The 22,348-nt window shown below is 31.6% G+C and overlaps 1 protein-coding gene across 4 annotated transcripts in view; it reads right to left on the reverse strand.

The window, feature by feature from the left end:
- The window catches only part of LOC114333789 (CLIP-associating protein), a 271,149-nt gene that overhangs the window by 97,170 nt on the left and 151,631 nt on the right, over positions 1-22,348 (reverse strand). The window lies entirely within an intron of this gene.

Raw genomic sequence — 22,348 nt, forward strand, 5'->3', positions numbered from 1 at the left:
AATAACATCCTAAGTGTCTAAAATTGAATTTAATTTTTATCGTAACCACCGCATTTCAAGCTCATTTTGTGCCTTTGGTATCGTAAACGGCAAGGTAGCACCGACAGATTATAGTAAGCGCCATAAATCTTGTCGGTTACGTTTGCATGTTTTGCCGGTTACGATAAGATTCAATGACCAAAACGACCGTTAGGAGGATTACTCGATGTTAACTTAAATGTGTTAGAACTCAGTCAGTGAAACTTTTTATTTCGCTAGAACAATTTAAAACGAAAGTAGTTGTAGTTTTGATAAATCCTCTTATTCAATAGATGCGGTAAGTTTCTAATACTTGTTTTTATGGTTTATTGTCTTTTTAATAGAATTTTAAGTCTAATTTACTAATTTGGTAATGACATAACCTATGTTTTTTAGTTGTTCTTGTGCAAATATTATTTGTGCAACAAAAATATATCAACTTGTAGTAAGTTCACTGAAACCTGAAACAACTGTAGGGGAGTCAATATAGAACGAATATTGAAACATAGTTTTTAATTTCAAACAACTTTTTTTATTAACAATTTTCGATATTGATAAAGCTACTTTACTCTTGAACAAGATTCATATTTTTTGTCATACCTCGTATGAAATTAATAAAATTTAATATCTGATAGTTTTTTTTAAACTGATAATAAAAAGTTATCAATAGGTTCCAAGTTACGCAGACATACTGTATAAGAGCTCAAAAAAGCTTGTTATTAAATGTATTTTAGGTAAGTTGTACAGAAAAAGGTTTTGATGACTGTACAAACAGTTTTTTAATTGATATTTTTGGGTTATTGTATTACATTTTTTTTATCTTTCTTAATTTTCTCAAAAAGAAGTTGTTTATTTCATGTCTAAAGCAAAACAGTTTAGTGTATTTTTAAGATTACATCTTAAGATTTAAAAACACCTATAAAATTGTAATATCTGTTCAAATTTGAGCAATACCCTCTTAAGGTGGTAGTCATTCTGTAAAACTACGAAGTTCTCAAAAATTACATTTTTTGGGACGTCGCATCATTTGAATTAAATTTTTGAGATTTTTTTGAATATTACATCATTTAGTACAGTGTCACAGATTAATATACGTATTAAATTTTATTCTTCTTTGTCGATTTTTATTATTAATAATATTTTTTCTGTTAAGATACTTACGTTATTTGTGAATATTCATTTATAGATTGATACCTTGAAACTATCGTATGTTTATCTTAAGCGACAAGCTTCAACTAAAATTATATATCGTATAATATAATATCGTATATTACATAATTTAATAAAAGAATGTTATATTACAATGTTATATTACAGTTTTTTTTCTTAAATTAATATTTTTTTATGTACTTATTTATCACAGTTTCAAAATTTTAATTACATTAACCAAAAAATCGGTAGAAGAAAAAGTCGTCTCCTGTAAAATGTGCGTTTTGTCGGTTACGATGTTTTATCAAAAACCCAACGATATCCGATTGATTAAAAAACCGATGTGTACCCTGCTTAAAGAATTGTTGTACATAGTTGCAGCTTCAAGACATCTTTTACAGCATTTTGTATTTCTTCGTATGACTGAAAATGATTACCTTTTAGCGCCTTTTTCAGTGGCCCAAACATGTCAAAATGACAAGGTAATAAATCGGGACTATAGAGTGGATGTCTTAATATCCATCATTTCTTTCGATGTAGATTTTCTTTCACTACTTTGGGAACATGAGCCCGAGCGTTGTCGTGCAGAAAAATGACACCATGTGAGAGCTTATCTGGACATATTGCTTGCTATACCCTATTCCACGAACATACGCCTGTTTTGGATTACTTCGACAACGAATATTTTACTGTGCAAAATAAGAAGATCAAAGTAAATTACAAATTACATTGTTGTTTATTGGAATAATTATTAGCGCCATTCACTTTCGTACTTCTTATGTTGCACAGTAAAATATTCGTTGTCGAAGTAATCCAAAACAGGCGTATGTTCGTGGAATGGCCCATAGCAAGAGTCTTATTGCTGCATAGCAAGATCATATACTCGTAAAAGGTAATAACGACACCTAGATTAGTCGCCAGCAATTACTGTCGAAAGAAAGTCATTGCAAAGATAAATCCATAAGCAACTTTTTTTGTCCTCTGCTAAAAGGCCAGTAACCCATTGCGCAAAAATTTTACTGTCACCCAGTTTGTATTTATTTTACTCATAAATATTGGCAATATCATTTTAAAGTCTTCTACTTTAAAATGTATCATATGTATCTGAATTGCCGATATGAGTCAAATTAAATAAATTATTAGAAGAATTTTTTTACTAAGCAACAACATTTTTGTTTATGTTAGTAGTATTTTGTATTTTGACAACGGCACCCGATTTGGGCGTCGAAACGTTAATAAAAATCATTTTTTAATAATATTGTGGCTTATTTCCCACTATAAATAGTTAAAATTGTAAAAATGCCACAAGAAAATAGCTTCAGAACAACCCAGTTTGTGTATCATACTATTATTCTGGGCTAATTAGCAAAATACAAGAAAAAGTTATTTATCAGCAATTTTATTGCTGGAATCGAATCTTATGATTGTATACATTAATAATATAGGTATGCAAAGTCCGCAGACAGACTTTTTTATAAACAAAATGGCCCCCGAAAATCGTGTTTTTTTCAATTTTTGCTCTATAAGTTCAAAGATTTTAACTTTACACCAAAAACGCCCACATAAAAATTCACCGCAATTAAATTCTGCAGAGACGTGTTTTTCCCGATTTACTTCGACGAAAAAATGCGGGTTTTTCCAACAAAATCTTTAATTTTCAACTAAAATTTTAGATAAGTAATTGTTTATCAATAATTAAATAGCTTGGTAATATAAAAGATCTTTTCGTATACATTATAATTCCAGAAGCCGATGGAAATTGAATGGACAGTTTAGCAACAATTGAATTGTTGTTTAAAAATTTATGGTCGCTGTAATAACCACAATAATTATGATGTATAAGAATACCTATGATTTTTGTATAAAAAGACACTGTACCTATCTAATTTACTTTACATAATTGAAATTGGACTGTTTAAGCGGCCTCAGGAATATTTTAAAATTATAAACAATTTTTTGACTTATAAACAAATAGAATATCTCGGGAAATATTACATTAAATTAAATCATGAAAACGGCATTAGAAAAAAAAAAGCGGCAGGAAGCTTCTTTTAAAAGAAAAAACGTTTAATTGTGATGAGTGGTTCCTGAAATAAAACCGGTCAAAGTTGACCGGCATTTACGGCAAAGATATAAACAATAGGATCATAATTTTCGAACCATCACCTTTTAATTTTTGTCCTCTTTCTCCACACAAATTTTATTATCTTTAAAATACTCAACATATATTAGTATAATAAAAACTATCGATATTACGTTATCGATATTATCTTCATTCTTTTTTTTGTTCCCAAGTAACTCGAGTAGAGCCATCTAACTAACGCATTATTAAATGTCAAACTTGCTTTTGTTTTGTTATAATAGGGTAATTTATTTATAAGAAAAGAAAACTACATATTTGTTCCTGTTGTAGATTTTTTTTAGATAAACTTAAACTTACTACAAATGTACCTTTTAACAATAAAAATACAAACATTATCATTTGAAAGCTGTATAATTATTTAAACAATCTTTATTTAAACAAATTACAAATTTTTGTTATAATAAATAAATTAATTTATTATAACAAAACAAAAGCAAGATTGACATTTAATAATGCGTTAGTTCGGTGGCTCTACTCTAGTTACTTGAGAACAAAAAAATAATGAAGAAAATTGCTCCATGGGAAGCCGAGAAAATGCATTTTTTAACGTATACCGATTTTGAACTTTGGGATTACATTTTCTCCAACCTAATTTTTGATGGGAATTTTGCTATTTTTGGCAATTTTCACTCGCAATATCGATAGTTTTTATTATAATAATATATGTTAGGTGTAATTTAAAGATATGAAAATTGGTGTGGTGAAAGAGGACCGAAAGAAAAAGGTGATGGTTCAAAAATTCTGATGCTATTGTTTATATCTTTGCCGTAAATGCCGGTCAACTTTGACCGGTTGTATCTCAGGAACCACTTATCACAATTAAATGTTTTTTCTTTTAAAAGAAGCGTCCTGCCGCTTTTTATCTAATACCGTTTTCATGATTTAATTTAATTTAATATTTCCCGAGATATTCTATTTGTTTATAAGTCAAAAAATTGTTTATAATTTTAAAATATTCCTGAGGCCGCTTAAACAGTCCAATTTCAATTATGTAAAGTAAATTAGATAGGTATAGGGTCTTTTTATACAAAAATCATAGTTATTCTTATATATCATAATTATTGTGGTTATTATAGTGACCGTAAATTTTTAATTAACAATTCAATTGTTGCTAAACTGTCCATTCAATTTCTATCGGCTTCTGGAATTATAATATATACGAAAAGAGCTTTTATATTACCAAGCTTTTTAATTATTGATAAACAATTACTTATCTAAAATTTTAGTTGAAAATTAAAGATTTTGTTGGAAAAACCCGCATTTTCCGGGAAAAATTTTCGTCGAAGTAAATCGGGAAAACACGTCTCTATGCAGAATTTAATTGCGGTGAATTTTTATTTGGGCGTTTTTGGTGTAAAGTTAAAATCTTTGGAGTTATAGAGCAAAAATTGAAGAAAAAAAACACGATTTTCGGGCGCCATTTTGTTAATAAAAAAGTAGCACACTATCTGCGGACTTTGCATACCTAAATTATTAATATATATATATATATATATATATATATATATATATATATATATATATATATATATATATATATATATAATCATAAGCTTCGATTCCAGCAATAAAATTATTGGTAAATAACTTTTCCCAAAAATGGCCTATTCTCCGAAAATCTGCCCAGACTATATGGACAGATCCTATACTCACACCAATATTTTCTGAAATTGCTCTGGTTGGCATTCGATGATTTTCTTTAACACATTCGCTGCCACTTATATTCAGTCACTTTTGTATGGAGCTAATACGAAAAGAACCTTGTTTAATTTCACAGGTTATAACGCTAAAAGGCGACAGCGGCACCTGACACAAGTAGCACAAAATGCTTTTTGGCGTCAGTGGCAGCGAATATGTTCATCAAGTCTTCCACACATGCCACATTCCTGTCTATTAATGCATTACCCAATGCATCTGGTTGCGACTGATCATTTATCTCATGTCTTCCACTTAAATTTTCGACATCATTCCTTGACAATTGGATCCGCAAAACATGTGTTTCCATACACTACTTGCCAAGGTGGCACCTTTAATTTTGAATATTTTGTCAAGTTATTTGGCACTACTTGAGAAATATGTTAGTATATCGAAATTACTCTACAATGAAATAAAATATTACAAAAACGAGTCTGTCCGCCATTATAGACCAGGACTAATCTGTAAAAAACGTGTATTTTTGGATGTGAGAGGTAGCATTCGGATTTTTGCAGATAAAGTTAGGTCACACCTACAGTAATAATAATTGACTCATGCTCCTTCTGAAATATGCCCGGAACATTAATAAAAAAATTAAAATATTTAAAAATTTCGAAAAACATCGATTTTTTTCTGCTTTTTTTGCTTATAACTTTAAAACGGTTGGATCAAAGTCGTAGAGAAATAAAATAAAGATAATTGAATTTTGACCATTAATCGGCTGAGAGCCAATCATGCTCTTACGCCATATTACATGCATAGAATCGGCTTGTCAGATACTCCCAATTGTACTTGTGGCAAAATCGGAGATCTAACACATGTCATATTAGAATGTCATTTAAACATAAATAACATAAACGACCTTTATAAGGAATTAAAAGATTTAAAATGTTTTTTCCCAATAAACCTTAATACTTTAATATTTACAAATGATATGGAAATTCTTCATCTCATTTATAAACATGTTAAATTATGTTGTTCTGAAGCTATTTTCTTGTGGCATTTTTATAATCAAGTATATTCAAATGGGAAATAAGCCACAATTTTACCTAAAAATTATTTTATTAACGTTTCGACGCCCAAGTCGGGTGTCGTTGTCAAAATACAAAATAATATTAAATAAACAAAAATGTTGTTGCTTAGTAAAAAATTCTTCTAATAATTTATTTAACCTGACTCATTTATATCGGCAATTCAGACACGTATTATACATTTTAAAGTAGACGACTTTAAAAATGATATTGCCAATATTGATGAGTTGCGTTCCTGGGACGACTTTACTAAAAGATAGTTCATTCGATTACATGAAATCAATCCCAACTCAAGAATAGCCGCCACAAAAAATCATAGCATGTGATCTGTCTTTAAAAAGACAACCAAATGCAACGGTGGTACTGAAATTCTCGCGTTAGAGATTCCATAGTAAATCACGAGGGAAAACCAGGAAAAACCTCGTGATACTATCCCGACATCGCAAGTATTTGGGTTTACATTTAGTTTACTCTCAAAACTAATACCAAATTCTGACTTGATATTTTAAATAATACTAAAATACTAAATATGTACTAACTCGATATGTTACTGATTTACTAATTGTGGTATTTTCTTTCTATTGACTTCCTCCTTTAGTATGGGTAACCACATCCTACTGCATTCTACCGAGGAATTTGCGACACAATTGGTTTCATTTAGCATAATTAGAGCCGCTTCTTTGATTTCTCTCTTTTTACTATCTGCTTCTTTTAGGACTATACTTGAATCTCTCCACTGAACTCTATGTTCATTATCCCATGCGTGTTGACATATTTAAGATCTATCAAATTCTCTATTTTTTATATAAGACTGATGTTCATTTACTCTAACGTCTAATGGTCTTGACGTTTCACCTATATAAAATTGTTCGCATTCACAAGGTATTTTATAAATACAATTCTTTGTTCTTTCTTGTTCACTGTTAGGTTTAGTTTTAGATAGAATAGATCTCAATGTGTTTGTTGTTTTGAATGTTGTTGATATGTTGAATTTATTTCCTAAAAGAGAAAAATCAAAGAAGCGGCTCTAATTATGCTAAATGAAACCAATTGTGTCGCAAATTCCTCGGTAGAATGCAGTAGGATGTGGTTACCCATACTAAAGGAGGAAGTCAATAGAAAGAAAATACCACAATTAGTAAATCAGTAACATATCGAGTTAGTACATATTTAGTATTTTAGTATTATTTAAAATTTAAAATATCAAGTCAGAATTTGGTATTAGTTTTGAGAGTAAACTAAATGTAAACCCAAATACTTGCGATGTCGGGATAGTATCACGAGGTTTTTCCTGGTTTTCCCTCGTGATTTACTATGGAATCTCTAACGCGAGAATTTCAGTACCACCGTTGCATTTGGTTGTCTTTTTAAAGACAGATCACATGCTATGATTTTTTGTGGCGGCTATTCTTGAGTTGGGATTGATTTCATGTAATCGAATGAACTATCTTTTAGTAAAGTCGTCCCAGGAACGCAACTCATCAATATTGGCAATATCATTTTTAAAGTCGTCTACTTTAAAATGTATAATACGTGTCTGAATTGCCGATATAAATGAGTCAGATTAAATAAATTATTAGAAGAATTTTTTACTAAGCAACAACATTTTTTTTTATTTAATATTATTTTGTATTTTGACAACGACACCCGACTTGGGCGTCGAAACGTTAATAAAATCATTTTTAGGTAAAATTGTGGCTTATTTCCCATTTGAATATACTTGATTATGTTAAATTATGTAAATACAAGTTGTAAACGTAATAATAGGCATAATTTGTTAATGTGGTTTGAAAAATAAAAAAAAAATATAAAAAAACACATAATAAAATAATAACACAAAAATAATATATAAAAAAAGGAAAAAAAAATAGAAACAAAAATAAAAAAAAGAATAAAAAAAGAAGTAAAAAAAGTGTTTCGCACAAATTAAAATATATATTAAAAAAACAGTAAAATAATTAAAAAAAAAAACAAAATAAAAAAAAGCTACACAATGTACCAATGTATCTATAAAAATAATATTGTAGAATGTACTTATGTTTAAGAATGTTAAGAATTATGACTATGAATCTGCAATCAATCACAAACAAGTCTGGCTAATTGGCTCTGCCAAAGCCATTTTTCAAAAAAAAAAAATAATTGAATTTTGTATGATATGACTGGTCAAAAATGTCTTAAAGTATTACATTTTCTGCAATATAGCAATAAATACAAAATAAGGGAGCAAAATACGCCTGTTGTTATTCAATGTTTCTTAACCACTTTGGTGGCACTTAGAACCTTAGTAATTCGCTTAGAAAATTCTTATAACTTACTTAAATGGTCTACCAAATTTCATTAAAATCGACCTAATAGATTTTGTATAATAAATTTGCAATGTAAATGTTTTTAAAAAAAATCAAATTTTTTAAAATCTTTCTGAACAGAAAGTAGACCATTTAGAAGTTGGCTAATTTTTTTACATATAAAGAGATGCTCTACCTATCTAATACACTTTACAGAATTAAAATCGGATTATTTAAGGGGCCTCTGCAATGTTTTAAAATTATAAACAATTTTTTGGCTTATAAACAAATAGCTTTGTTTCACAATAAAAAAAATTAATTTTTAGCAATGCAAATAATTAAAACCGGTATAATTTGACTTAAAAACTTTCAAATGCTGTCAGCAGAATTGCCATTTTATTTTTTAATCAAAAAAGTTATTCTCGTTCAAAAATTGCAATTTTTCGATTTTTTGAATGTTCCACCGCGTTTATCTCGAAAACTATGCATCCTAGAAAAACTTGTAAGTACATTTTTTTAAAAATGTTTTATTTTGCGAAAAACCGATGTTATGTAATTCCTCAAGTTCTTTGTTTATAACAATCTTATCGGCATCCGGATCAACTGTTACCCAAAAAATTCGTGTTCTACTGGTCAAAATACATAAAAAAACTTGGGTAAGTCCATCTAAATAAAGGAGCCCGTAGCACCCCCTCCTGGACAGAGCACTAATTTGTTTATAAGCCAAAAAATTGTTTATAACTTTAAAACATTGCCGAGGCTGCTTAAATAATCCGATTTCAATTCGGTAAAGTGCATTAGATAGGGGGAGTGCTTCTTTATATGTAAAAAATTGACAAATCTTTGTATGTTCTAGTTTTTGTTGTGTGTGTTTGTTTAAGATTTTAAAAAATTTTAATGTAAAAAAAAGTTTAGATTGCAAAATCTAGTAAGTCAATTTTAATGAAATTTGGTGGACGGTTTAACCCTTTCAGCACCAGAGGACGTACGACGTACGTCCACTTACTATACTTCAGGACGTATTGTCCTTTTCATGATCATTTTTCAGTGCGTAACAAATGATAGGAAAAAGGGTAAGTCCGTGATAATACACATTTATGACATTTATTCTAACATGACATTTTAGTTAAATCTGACAGTTGTCACATTTTATTTTCAATTTGGAATAAAAACAAATCAAATGTGTTTCTTGCATTTATAAAATGGTATTTTCATTGATTTGTATAGTCTTATAAATTATACAGATTATATTTGTAATATTATTATCTAATTAAAAAAAATTATTTTTTTACTATGGCGCCATCTATCGACAACAACTAGAATAACCACCGAACTAGAATAATTACCAAAGTAATCACCGACGTGCCTTTTTTTCTGTCACATACAATTTAATGCGTTAGAAAGAAATCGAAAAACTGTGACGCACTGAAAGATGATCATGAGAAAAAGAATACGACAGTGGAACCTCCATAAGATTAATCGGGACCGCGGCCGATCCGGGTTAGCCTGAGAATATGGTAAAAATTAATAAAATACGGTACTCTTACAGATAAACTTAATTATAATTGATAATTGCCAAAAAAATGAAATACTTATGTCCAGTACATCTAAATTACGTACAGTTGTATACATTATTGTTTATTTCTGGGTAAAAAAACTCAGTCAAAGTGAAAATTTTTTTATTTTATCCGATGAAAATCGATCCGGGTTATCGGAGGCCGACTTATCGGGGTTCCACTGTAAATAAATATTGAAAATTAGTATCTGTCTTCAATTATTTAGTTTAGTCACAGTTTAGTATATCGTGGGTCGACCCCTTTTCAAACAAACAATTTTGTCCAAAGATTAGACCGGTAGAAAAATAAGCGACCTTTATATTTAGTAATAGTTAATCAGAATTAGTACTAAGTACATTTTGGGAAAACCTATTTTATGATTGTTAAATACTGAGTTTTAAAAAAGTTTCATTAGATTTCAGGTATATTTACCCAAAATTTGAATACAATAATTAAATAAACTTTCCAACAGGTAAACACTGAATTAGATCCAGATAAGAATGTATATTTTGCAGGTATGTACAGAGTTTCTTGAGGATTAAATTAATAATCCGGAGGAAAGCTTATGTGTCCCTGCTGATAGGCTACTTATGGTTAAAATAAATAAATAAAATCGAAAAGATATTAGTTTTCGATTTAGTTTCAAACTTTAGTTCGAAGTGCAGTCTTCTTTGAAATTATTTTATATTATCTCTAAAACTGCTAAAACTCTCAAAACTATTTCTTATCATGAGTGACAGTGATTCAGACCCCGATTTTTTGTTCGACAATATTACGTCCGGCACTGAAAGTGAATATTTTGATAGTAGTGATGATGATTTTTATCAGACAATAGTGATGCTTCTGTTGGTAACAATCCACCTGCGTGGAATATGATAGGTGGATCCATTTGGAGATATTCGACCTGATAATGTGCCAGAATTCCTTGGGATTCCAGGTCCAAATCCAGATGTGTTTCCTGACAAGATGTATCTTTTACAAGGTGTGTATATGCCTTTTTACCAGTTGACTTGTTTCATTTTATTGTGCAATGCACAAATTCTAAAGCACAATTTTGTGGTACATGACTCAAAAAGATCAAGAACCGCTTATCTATAGCAAGAAATCGAACTTAATTGACTGATTTGGCAACATTTAGCGCGCCTATGAGTATATTATTATTACAATATTGTGCCTTCGTCTTTGATAGTGTCACGTACTGCCGACGCACTGTTGCCAAAGGTTCCCAGAACTTTCGAAAAACGGTGCGACTACTATCTCTCGAATTAATATTGATGACGCGCTGATTGTAGCCGCATAAGTCACATTACTTATCTAATCACAGTCAAATGTGTGACGTTTACAAACATTGCAGGTCAGTTGAGTGATTACAATTGTTTCTAATTTGACCAAAGATGTGTTTCAATTGAACAAGAGTATAGTTAAACTATGTAGGATTGACTGACGGATAAAAAAACACAAATTTTTTAAAACATGATACATACTGTCTCTAGTAAGAACAGGTATGCCACTTCGTTGTCTGTAGCTACGAGGCAACGAAGGAACTCTTTGCAGAAGACTGCCAGTTGCAGCCAAATTATCTGTACTTCCTGTTTTCCGTTAAAAGCAGCGTGGGGAAACAAACTACGCTAATAAATTGTTATATACAACAGACTATTAAAATAAAAACAAGACAAGTCCCAAATATTTTGTATTATTTAATAAACATAGTAAGAAGAACCTTTTTTTCTTAATATTAAAATTTACATTAAAAGGAGACTTTCTCAGGAACAATTTTCAAAAAATCAACTTTTTTACAGATCGATTGCACTTTTTATTACATTCAAAAATTACCTCCTAAAATTTTGAAAAGATATTCCCACTAGAAGAAAAGTTACAGTTCTATAGGAAAAGTCAAACAATAAGGAATGCACGTAATTTTCCCCTTGTTGCCATATTCTAAATTTGAAAAAATATACACTCGGAAAAATGAAAGAATACCCATGAACGATCATATCAAGCACATATTTTGGATTTGCTGCCTTTTTCTATAAATAACAAACGAGAGAGATAGATTATTAAGTGTTGTCTACAAAGCAAAAACGTTATCGAAGACATACGCAGTTACATATTTATAATTGACAGTTGTCTGTCAAGTCTCTTAGTGATTAGACGTGTTTGATTTAAAAGTCGATTCACTAATTGCCGCAAAAAATACACAGTTTGTTTACCTTTTACTCATTTATTTGGTTAAGTTTTTTGGATTTCTACAAGTAAGTCGATTCATTACTTAATTTATCCTGGGAAATTATACTTAAAAATCCGACATCTGTCTGGGACGGATGTCGGGAACTTCACCTGGCGGCGGGAAGCCGCCGCGATCTTCAAATATAAGAATCGAGGATATCAGGGTTCTGGATGGCATGGAACTCGACGATTCAAATGTAAATATTAATCAAGATGGTTTTCGCGGATTTACAGAAGCCGATAAGAATAATATTGCAACAGGGGACAAAAATCAAGTTTTTCCAGCAGATAATGATAACAATAAAAGCTCATTAACAACAACAGCAAGTAATTTAGACCAGCCAAACCAGTCTTTCAAACGCGATATTTCCATTAATAATCGATTTACGTCAAGAGATACAGGTCCGTACTTAATTTTTGTGGAACACGAAGTTTTGAATGTGGGAAGATTGCATCCAATGAGACTTGGTGAAAAACTGTTAGCACTTTCGGAATACGAAAAATCGATCTTAGAAATTAGTAGCGTGGGCCGTAATAGACTTAAAATTGAAGTTAATTCAGGGTTAGTTGCGAACAAATTAGTGGAAAATTCGGTATTCAAAGACAATAAACTGATAGCTTATATCCCCTCACATTTAACTGAAAAAAAAGGTATTGTGAGATCGGTCGATACATATCTGACTGAAAATGATCTTGTTAAAGTTATAAAATCAGAGTGTTCTGTTCGTAAGGTGCAAAGAATGTTTCGAAAAGTAATAAAAGACGGAGTGATTGAAAAAATCCCCCGTCAAATGATAATTGTCACATTTGCAGGGAACAAAATTCCCCAATTTATTTATATAAATAAAGTGAGATGTCCTGTAGACACGTACGTTCATCCTGTTATGCAGTGTTACAATTGTCTTCGTTACGGTCACTCTGCATCTCAATGTAAAGGAAAAAAGAAATGCCGAAACTGCGGCAAAGAAAATGATAACGAATGCACTCAATGTGATAACTTCTGCATTTTTTGTAACTCTAATTCACACAACTCGACAAATCGAGATTGTTCAGAGTATAAAAAACAAAAACGAACTAAGGAAGCAATGGCACACCTTAATATTTCTTTCAAAGAGGCCGAAAAAGTTATTGACAATCCTGCCTACACTAGTATTGTTCAAAAAAACAGATTTGCTCCGTTACTGTCATCCACTACTGAATTCCCTTCATTAGTTTCCAGGCCAAATACCTATTCCAATATTGCTCAAAGCTCATCAAAACATTTGCCTTCCATTGCAAATATTTCAAATACTGCAGCTTCTACTAGAAAAAAACGAAAAATACACCCATCGTCTCCTACGCTTATTACCGCTCCAAGCGAATTTAGCTTTTGTGCTAGCCCCGTATTCCAGTTCGGAAACTATAATAAAAATGTATCTAAAAATAACGATGAACATCTTAAAAATGAATTCGCTACTACTTTGAAGGATTCAATCAATAATTTCTTTTCAGACATTCCTGCTCGAAACCCTGCGATTAATAGTTCAGTTCCCTCTATACAAGATGTAGAAAATATAATTAACAGCGTGATTAAACATTTCTTTACCTGATATGGCCGGTTTAAAAATTGTCCAGTGGAACGCTAGATCAGCGTATTCTAATAAAAACTCTATTACGCAACTTTTTACAGAAGAACACTTTGATATAGCTCTTATTTCGGAAACTTGGTACAAACCTAAGTATGAAATGTCCTTACAGGGATTTAATATTGTTAGAAAAGATAGACGTAATAAACGAGGTGGAGGTGTTAGCATAATTATCTCTAATAATATTAAATACAATAATATAGTATTCAACCAAACATTTAATAAAAATATTGAAGTTTGTGGCATTGATATTGATGTCAATGGCACCAAAATATCTGTGGTTAGTATTTATCGTCCGGGTAGCATTGCAGTCACAGTGAACGACTATGTTTCTCTTTTTCAACAAATTCCGCATAATTTTATTATTGGTGGCGACTTTAACGCCCATCATGGAGCCTGGGGCTCTATAAACAATGATCATAGCGGTAACATACTCATGGAAGCTTTAGAATACTTCGACAACTTTATCATTGCAAATGACGGATCTCCTACCAGAGTATCTGCCCCTGGCTCTCCTCCATCATGTGTTGATCTTACCCTCATTTCGTCCAACTTTAGCTCACAATTCTCTTGGTCTGTTAAAGCAGATACGTATGGCTCTGACCATTATGCTATCACATTTGTGTTACAACAACTCAGAATTGATAATATTAATATTACCCCCATTCATAAATGGTCTATGCGAGAAGCTGATTGGGCATTGTTTCAAACAAAAATTGATAAAGATTTCTCCGAGATTCCGCTTTTCAACAATACTAACGAAATGATTAACTTTATCACCAATTCAATGACATCCTCGGCGGATTCAGCTCTTAAAAAAACTTACCCCTTCTCTCCTAAAAAGGCTCCTCATCCCCCTTGGTGGGATGAGGAATGTCAACAGTTAGTTACCCAAAGGAAGGAAGCTTACAAAACGTACAAGCGCAATATGATAACTTCAAATTATATCAATGTAAAAAAAATAGATGCGCTCTGCAAAAGAACCTTCAAATTTAAAGCCAAACAGGCTTGGGCAGACTATTGTACTCAACTCAATAGGAATTCAAATCCCTCGGAAATTTGGCGCCGGATTAATAGATTTCAAAAGAAGAAAAATGATATCCAACCATGTGAAGAAAATGAGGCGGAAATACTTTTTCATAAATTGGCTCCAAGTTTTGTTAGTCCTTACATTCACTACACACCCACCAGTAATCATGATCATTCTCTTCTAGCCCCAGTTACACTAAGAGAGTTAGAACTTAATATCAAATCGTCAAAACTTACTGCTCCAGGCTTAGATGGCATCAATTATATGATGATTAAAAAGCTCCCTGACTCGGCGAAACACTTTCTTTGCAAAATATATAACAATATACTTTCAGGAGATACGGATTACCCCTCACTAAAACAGTGTCTAATTATTCCTATTCCTAAGGCCAGTGACAACAAAGCTCTGCGACCCATTTCTCTAATGTCTTGTGTATTAAAAACTTTGGAAAGAATTATCAAACTCAGATTAGAATGGTGGTTAGAAAATAATAACATCCTCCCCCAATCCCAGTTTGGTTTTCGGCGAGGTAAAGGTACTCTCGACTGTGCAGCCAATCTTGCAACGGAAATTCAGTTGGCTTTTTCAGAAAACCATTATTCAGCTGCCTTATTTTTAGATATCTCTAGTGCTTATGAAAGTGTGCTGTTGGATTGTTTATATGAAAAGTTAACATACATCCATATACCACCACAATTTGCATTTGTTCTTATTAATATGTTCCTCAGACGACAGATCTTTATAAAATGCAATACAAATACTCTAGGTCCTAGAGAGGTTAACTCGGGTCTGCCACAGGGGTCGGTGTTGAGCCCGCTTCTATTTAATATCTATACCCTCGATGTTCACAACCTTGGTATGAACGCAAGAATTTTACAATATGCTGACGATTTTTCTATATACACTACTCATAAAAACTACTCTCAATGTGTTAGTAATCTTAAGTATATAGTACATTGCTGCTTTAAATACTTTCCTGGACAGGGATTTGAAATATCACCTCATAAATCTGCTATTGTATTTTTTACCAGACACCAATTGCCAGAACTTAATAGCCTTACAATTCAAAATCACACTATACCTGTTTGCAAAACATACACATATTTGGGTATCACATTTGATTGCAAACTGACCTGGTCCGATCACATATCAAGATGCATTAAGAAAAGTGAAAAAAGTCTTAATATCCTAAGAGCAATTAACAGATATCATTGGGGCGCTGACCCTAACATTAACTTGATTTTCTACCGAGCGTACACTCGATCTATCCTAGATTATGGTTGTTTCTTGTATGGATCAGCCACTAATTCCAGACTTTCACAAATAGATAGGGTACAGTTCAAGGCTCTACGCATTGTTCTTGGTGCATTTAAATCCACTCCCACAGCTGCTCTCCTTGCAGAGTGTGGCGAACCCCCCATGCAACTTCGACGACAGTTACTAGCTGAAAAATTCGTCGTTAAACAAAAACGATTTACACACAACGACCTTATTAAAAATTTAGGCATCTTAACTGCATATAGCTACACTAATAGATACTGGCACAACAGAAACTGTCCCCCTCTAGCTGATGCATTTGCAACAGTCTCAAACATCGAACTACGTGATGATTCTGGTTTGCCGTTCTTCACGGCTAAATTCGATATATGTCTTACACAACCAAATATTATTTTTCCAGAATATAATGATAACCCAGCAATTAATAACATATCTATGCAAATAGAATTAGAGAAATTAGGTAATGTACATAAATTTTTTACAGACGGATCCAAATCCCCTACTGGAACAGGATGTGCAGTGTACAGGGAAAACACAAACGAAAGTTTGTTGTTTAAACTAAACAAAAACTCTACAATCTTTACAGCAGAGGCACTTGCTATATTTAAGGCTTTGGATTGGGCAAACAATTCACTGCTACCCTTGTCAAACTTGGCTATAATATCGGATTCGAAATCTGTTTTATCAGCTCTGGTGTACCCGGTTACCTCCATATACAATAACTCAATAATCGTGGAAATTTTGACAACCTTAAGAGCCTTAGATTATAAACAGATAAATACATTCTTCATATGGGCCAAAGGGCATTCCTCCATAACGGGAAACGAAACAGCTGACAAACTGGCAAAAAGAGCTATCACTGATGGCAAACAAGCCCCCGAATTAACGCTACAAGACGCATTATCTATATGTAAGCAAAACTTAAGAACTAAATGGGCAGACAAATGGACAACAATTAGATCTAACAATGCATTTCAGTACTGCACGCTTTTTCCAACACTTCCTTCTACAAAGCTTGCTAAAAGAAGCCATCCCAATAGAAAAATTAACACCAAATACATTAGGTGCCTCTTTGGACACGGAGCAGTCAACTCCAAGCTTTATAAGATGAAATTGGCCACATCCCCCCTCTGTGACTGCAGTGACAGTTTTGACGACTTTAATCACTGGATTTTTCAATGCAGTCATAATTCTAATGCCACCTCTTACCTTATTGCGGAATTAACTAAATTAAAAATCCCGTTTCCTCAAAATTATCTTTCCATTATGCTGGAGTGCATCCATAATCCCGAAGTAAGAGCTATTTTTTGTAACTTTTTGGGTCGTACGAGGAGACGCTTATAATTTCCTCAACTTTTAGGTCTGTATCGACCAATCCAAATTGTATTCAGTTAGGTATTAAATATATATGTATAGATTTGTAAAAACTGTATTTGTACCAAATAATTGTATTCAGTTACTGTATTTATATGTACAGATTTGTAAAAATTGTATTTGTACCAAATTTTGTTCAGTTATATGTATAGACTTTTAAATGTTATAAATTTTCGTGGCAAAACGGGTTCTTCCCAAAGCCAATAAACCAAAAAAAAAAAAAAAAAAAAATAATTGACAGAGTGAGAAGGCGATACAATTGTTCAACGTAGTTATATTAATTTAGTAGAAAATTTAAACTCACACTTGACTATTTCTGTACTTCTAATGTCATTCTTAGAAAAACATTCAACATCAGTAGAGATAATGATTGTATAAACTACTATTCGAGTAATCGTGATGGTCAACTATAATCTGACAGATTTCATTTCTGTCACTTTGACAGTGAAACTGGGTTAGGTTCGGTAAAGTTTATAAATTTTAATAATCAGTCTTATTTACTTAAATACACTCAGTTCTTTTAAAAGCTATTTTGATATTATATTGTATTTTTGGTTTGGTAAGTATTTATTTAATTAAAATAAGTCAATAAAATTTGTAAGTAATCATCTGTTAATATGGTTAACTTCTGTCTATGAGTTTGCCAAACGTGTATATATTACTCTGACTTTTCAATCATAGTGTATAACTAATGGTGTATAAAATTACAGATTAGTATATTTTTACTGTACATTTATTTGCAGATAATGTCTGGAAAATGATCTGGATGCCAAAATGATCTGAATTCATTAAGTTTACTTTCATTTAAGTCACTTAATGCAGCCGACATAAACGACATTTTTTAAATTCCTGTTACTATTTACGTCCGGCAACTTTAACATGGAGAAATTCATAAAACTGTATTTGCTTACTCATTATTTTTGTATTATTAATCTATATCAAATAATTAATTACGGTAGTAAAAGTAACATTTATTACCAATAAATATATGGGTATTATCAGAAAAAGAATAACATCACAAAAATTTTTTGACACATTTACGTAGCGAAAAATAGTACGGTGGGGTAGTAGTCACATCCGTTTTTTTTTACAGTATTAACTTATTTTAGTAGACGTTGTTTTGACTAGAAATTTTTGATTTGATTCGTATGCATATCATCGATGACGCATGGGAATTCTTTCATTTTTCCTACTGTATACGGAATAATCACATTTTTTGACATGCCATTCCTATTACAGCGAGCATTTCATTGGCTAAAATTAGTGACGAATTTATATGACGTCATTATTATGTTTGGTGAGGTTGTAAATGATAACTGACGTCTGTTATACTATTGTAGGTTAAATAATATAATGCCAAATCATTGTTTTCAAATTATATATTATTTTTTAGTTTATATATTAACGACAGTTTATTTTTTAACCCTTTCCCTTCCTTATTCTTGATTGGTCCACTAGGCTCGTAATAGTTTTGTTGTATGGTAGGTTTAGTAAGGCGTTAATTTTAAGAAATGTTGCTGGCTAAATGGGCACAGCTCCCAAAGGCCATAAAAGAAGAGGAAAAAAATAAAAAACAAAAATTTTACATAACCTTTTATAGAACAACATGACTTTGACACTTATATTACAGATAGTTATCTTTGTCTCACACTCTTAAAGACAAAGAGAAACAGTGTAGCCAGTAGTAAATACATATATGTTTTTTATTTTGGCAACAGCGCTTTCTTGCCAAACTTGACGGCAGCGAAAAAACTAATGAGGAAAAATTTGTTTGTCGTCAAGTTTGTACCGGTGGCGTATTTCCGCTTACGTGTCCATTTCAAGACATTGAGGTTTGAAACGGACACTGAAACGGTGATACATATCTAGTTCCAAAAAGGTGTTGATTTGAAAGCGCCAACCCCCGAAATGTGCACGGGTTTGTACCGAAACATGTGGCGTTGGAATTCTACAAATAAGTGCATAGAACTAATAGGTCTATTATCATTTGCCGTCTAATTTGTCGCAACTAAAAACTCCATCGAATATTATATCATTTATTTGTGAAAATAATATTATAAGAAGATCTCGAAAAATCCGTGTATGTAGATGTACAGCCTACATCGATCGCTCGACGCAAAGATAGAGGCTTACCTTGTAGTGGAAGAATTCAATCAGGCAGACCTACAAAAGCAGAATCCAGAAAAAGAAAACATAATATTTCATTAAACATTAAAACAATGAATCTGTTGCAGAAATGTTGAATGCAGAATGTTGAAGAAACATTAATACTATTGTTATAATGTACGTTTGTAAAAAAAATTACTTTCAAATAAATGTACCTATTTGTGTTTCATACTACATACTTCAAACATTTTTACACCATTAGGTATAACAAACCGACTCCTTACTACCAATACCTCCTATATACCAATTTTATGCAAAATGATATATTTACATAAAAAAATTATGATTTTTCCCTCGATATCTAGCCTTCCTATTGTATGTTGCTTAGCATGAACTAACTGCTTAACTAATCATGAACTTGGTTTTCTTAACGTTCATTCGTAGTTCATATTTTATACTGATTTGATGTAATATATTTAGGTACTAATCGTTGCAGTGCTTTTAAACTGTCTGCAAAAATAGCGGTGTCGTCTGCGAATCTAATGTTTTTCAAGATTTTTCCGTTTATTGATATACCCTGTTCTTTCTCTGATATTGCTAAATAGCTAAATATATAAAATAAAAATGTATACCATTTTTATTCATATTTATATTTTTATTCATATTTATATTTATGTATTTTTATTTTATAGTCGTATTACTCCGTAGAGTAACTAGGTGCATTTTTCCGTTGGAATTTTACCAGCTGCAGAAAGGGGGTTGGGAATTGCATAGTGTAGAATTCCTTCCCTCTCGTCTTCACTGCAGCATCCATTTGACTTGCAAATTGTAGAAGTCTTGGAGGTGTCACCAGGAAAGTGTACCAATAAGTTTTCAATTTAAAAATCTTTTAGTAATATTTTTAATATTTTCAATATTAATAATTTACTATTAGGATTGAAAACTACTTCGTCTAGCTAAATATATGTTTGCTGAACAATAATTGTTTAGCTGAAACTAAAATATGTTTTTAATATAACACTTTTAGTACCTACCTATATTGTTGTGCATTACTACAAAATGTATACGACGTATCGTAACAGTTTATTTTGACAGGATATTTTGGCACTACTTTGAGTTTTTTGAACAATTATAAAGAAAAAAAGAAGGTAACTTTGGCAACAAAAAACAAAATTGTTTTATTTCCACAGATCCAATGAATGATAATTTGTTATTCTGCAGATAGGCGCTATTTGTAATAAACAGTTCAAATAAAATAAAATAATGTTGCAACTTAACACGTATTTGTGATAATTTTACGCGCGAAGTTCTTTTACAAACCAGTGCGCATTTCAAAATTAGACGTCTTGAAATGGGCACGTATTTGAAAGCAGATATGCTCCGCCGTTTACGTGCCGATTTCAAAACTACCCGGTCTTGAAATGAACACGGAAACGTAAATACGCGTACCGGTGGGTTATGATGTTATTAAATCTATGACGTGCATTCCTAATTGTTTAACTTTTAGTTTATTAGTAACGATATCTGCGCATGAAGTCTGCGAACGAATGGATAAAAATTGGTTACTATTCACCCGTCAAGCGCGACGTTCCAGTTGTTCTTTTCCTTTTGTATATTGCGTATGTATTAGTGATGTATTTTTAAATAGTATACTCTTACACAGTTATTGAGTATGTTTCTTAGAGCTAACACCTGCTTTATTTTCGCAAAATTTATAAATTCGACAAATGGTTGGAAAAATGCCTCAATCAAGTGGTCATTGCAAAGACAGACGAAGTAATCCTCGTTTTAGAAGGAAAACTAAAAAAAGAATGTGTGTGTACTTTGTACGCACGTAAGAAGTTATACTTCTATTATATGATTTCAACGAAATAAATATACTTTCAACAGGTTATTTGTATTTAAAGATTAAACTAATTTTTACTTACTACTTTCCAAAAATTTTTACTCAAACAATACTAAAAATGAAAAAAAGTTAGATAACACACGGAATTGAACCAGGGACCTCTCGATCTCCGGTCGAACGCGCTACCACCGAGCCAAACTCCCTTTGCTTTGACAGCTTACAAGATTTCTTATACATACTGACAAATTCAATAGAAATTCAATAGAAAAATAATTTAAAATTTAAAGTAAATATACTTACTATTATTATAAAATATTTTATTCCCGAGGACGACAAATCAAAAGACACAAAAATTATAATAAATAATACATTTACTAAAAACACTAATATATTCTTTTAATGACTTATTTGCGCTGATACATACCTACATAATTTGAAAGATTAGCAACGAACTACATACTGTCTGTCTGCGCATGCGCCAGGCAAATAAAAAATTTCACCCTCGATCGTAAAGAAGTATAACTTCAAAAAGACGATTTAAAGGTAATCAGGTTACCCCAGAAAGTAATCGTGACTTACCACGTTCCTCTTCGAAAAAATTAAAAACCAGAGTTCTCTCCTGTATGTGATTTTGTAAATATGTAAAGTGTAAAAAAATGTAACAGTGATATTTCATTTGACCAATAAAAAGACAAAGATCTTGGGTTTAAAGTGTGTGTTGAGTGTTCGAGTGGTAGAAAATTTATTGATTCTGTCCAAAGTATAACTCAAAATATGATCAAAATATAACTCAAAATTTGAAATAAATCAGAGATTTATATTCGGTATGAGAGTTCTTAGCTTGGGCTATAATGCTTGAAAACATTCACAAGTTTAATGGTTACTTCTTCGTAGATCAATCTCTACTATGGTGCAATACCAAGAATGCATAAAGCCTCCAAACAATGTTTTGATTTTGTAACTCAAAAGGCAGTCAAAGAAGAAAT

This window comes from Diabrotica virgifera, chromosome 6 (assembly GCF_917563875.1).
Source record: "Diabrotica virgifera virgifera chromosome 6, PGI_DIABVI_V3a".
Lineage (NCBI taxonomy): Eukaryota > Metazoa > Arthropoda > Insecta > Coleoptera > Chrysomelidae > Diabrotica > Diabrotica virgifera.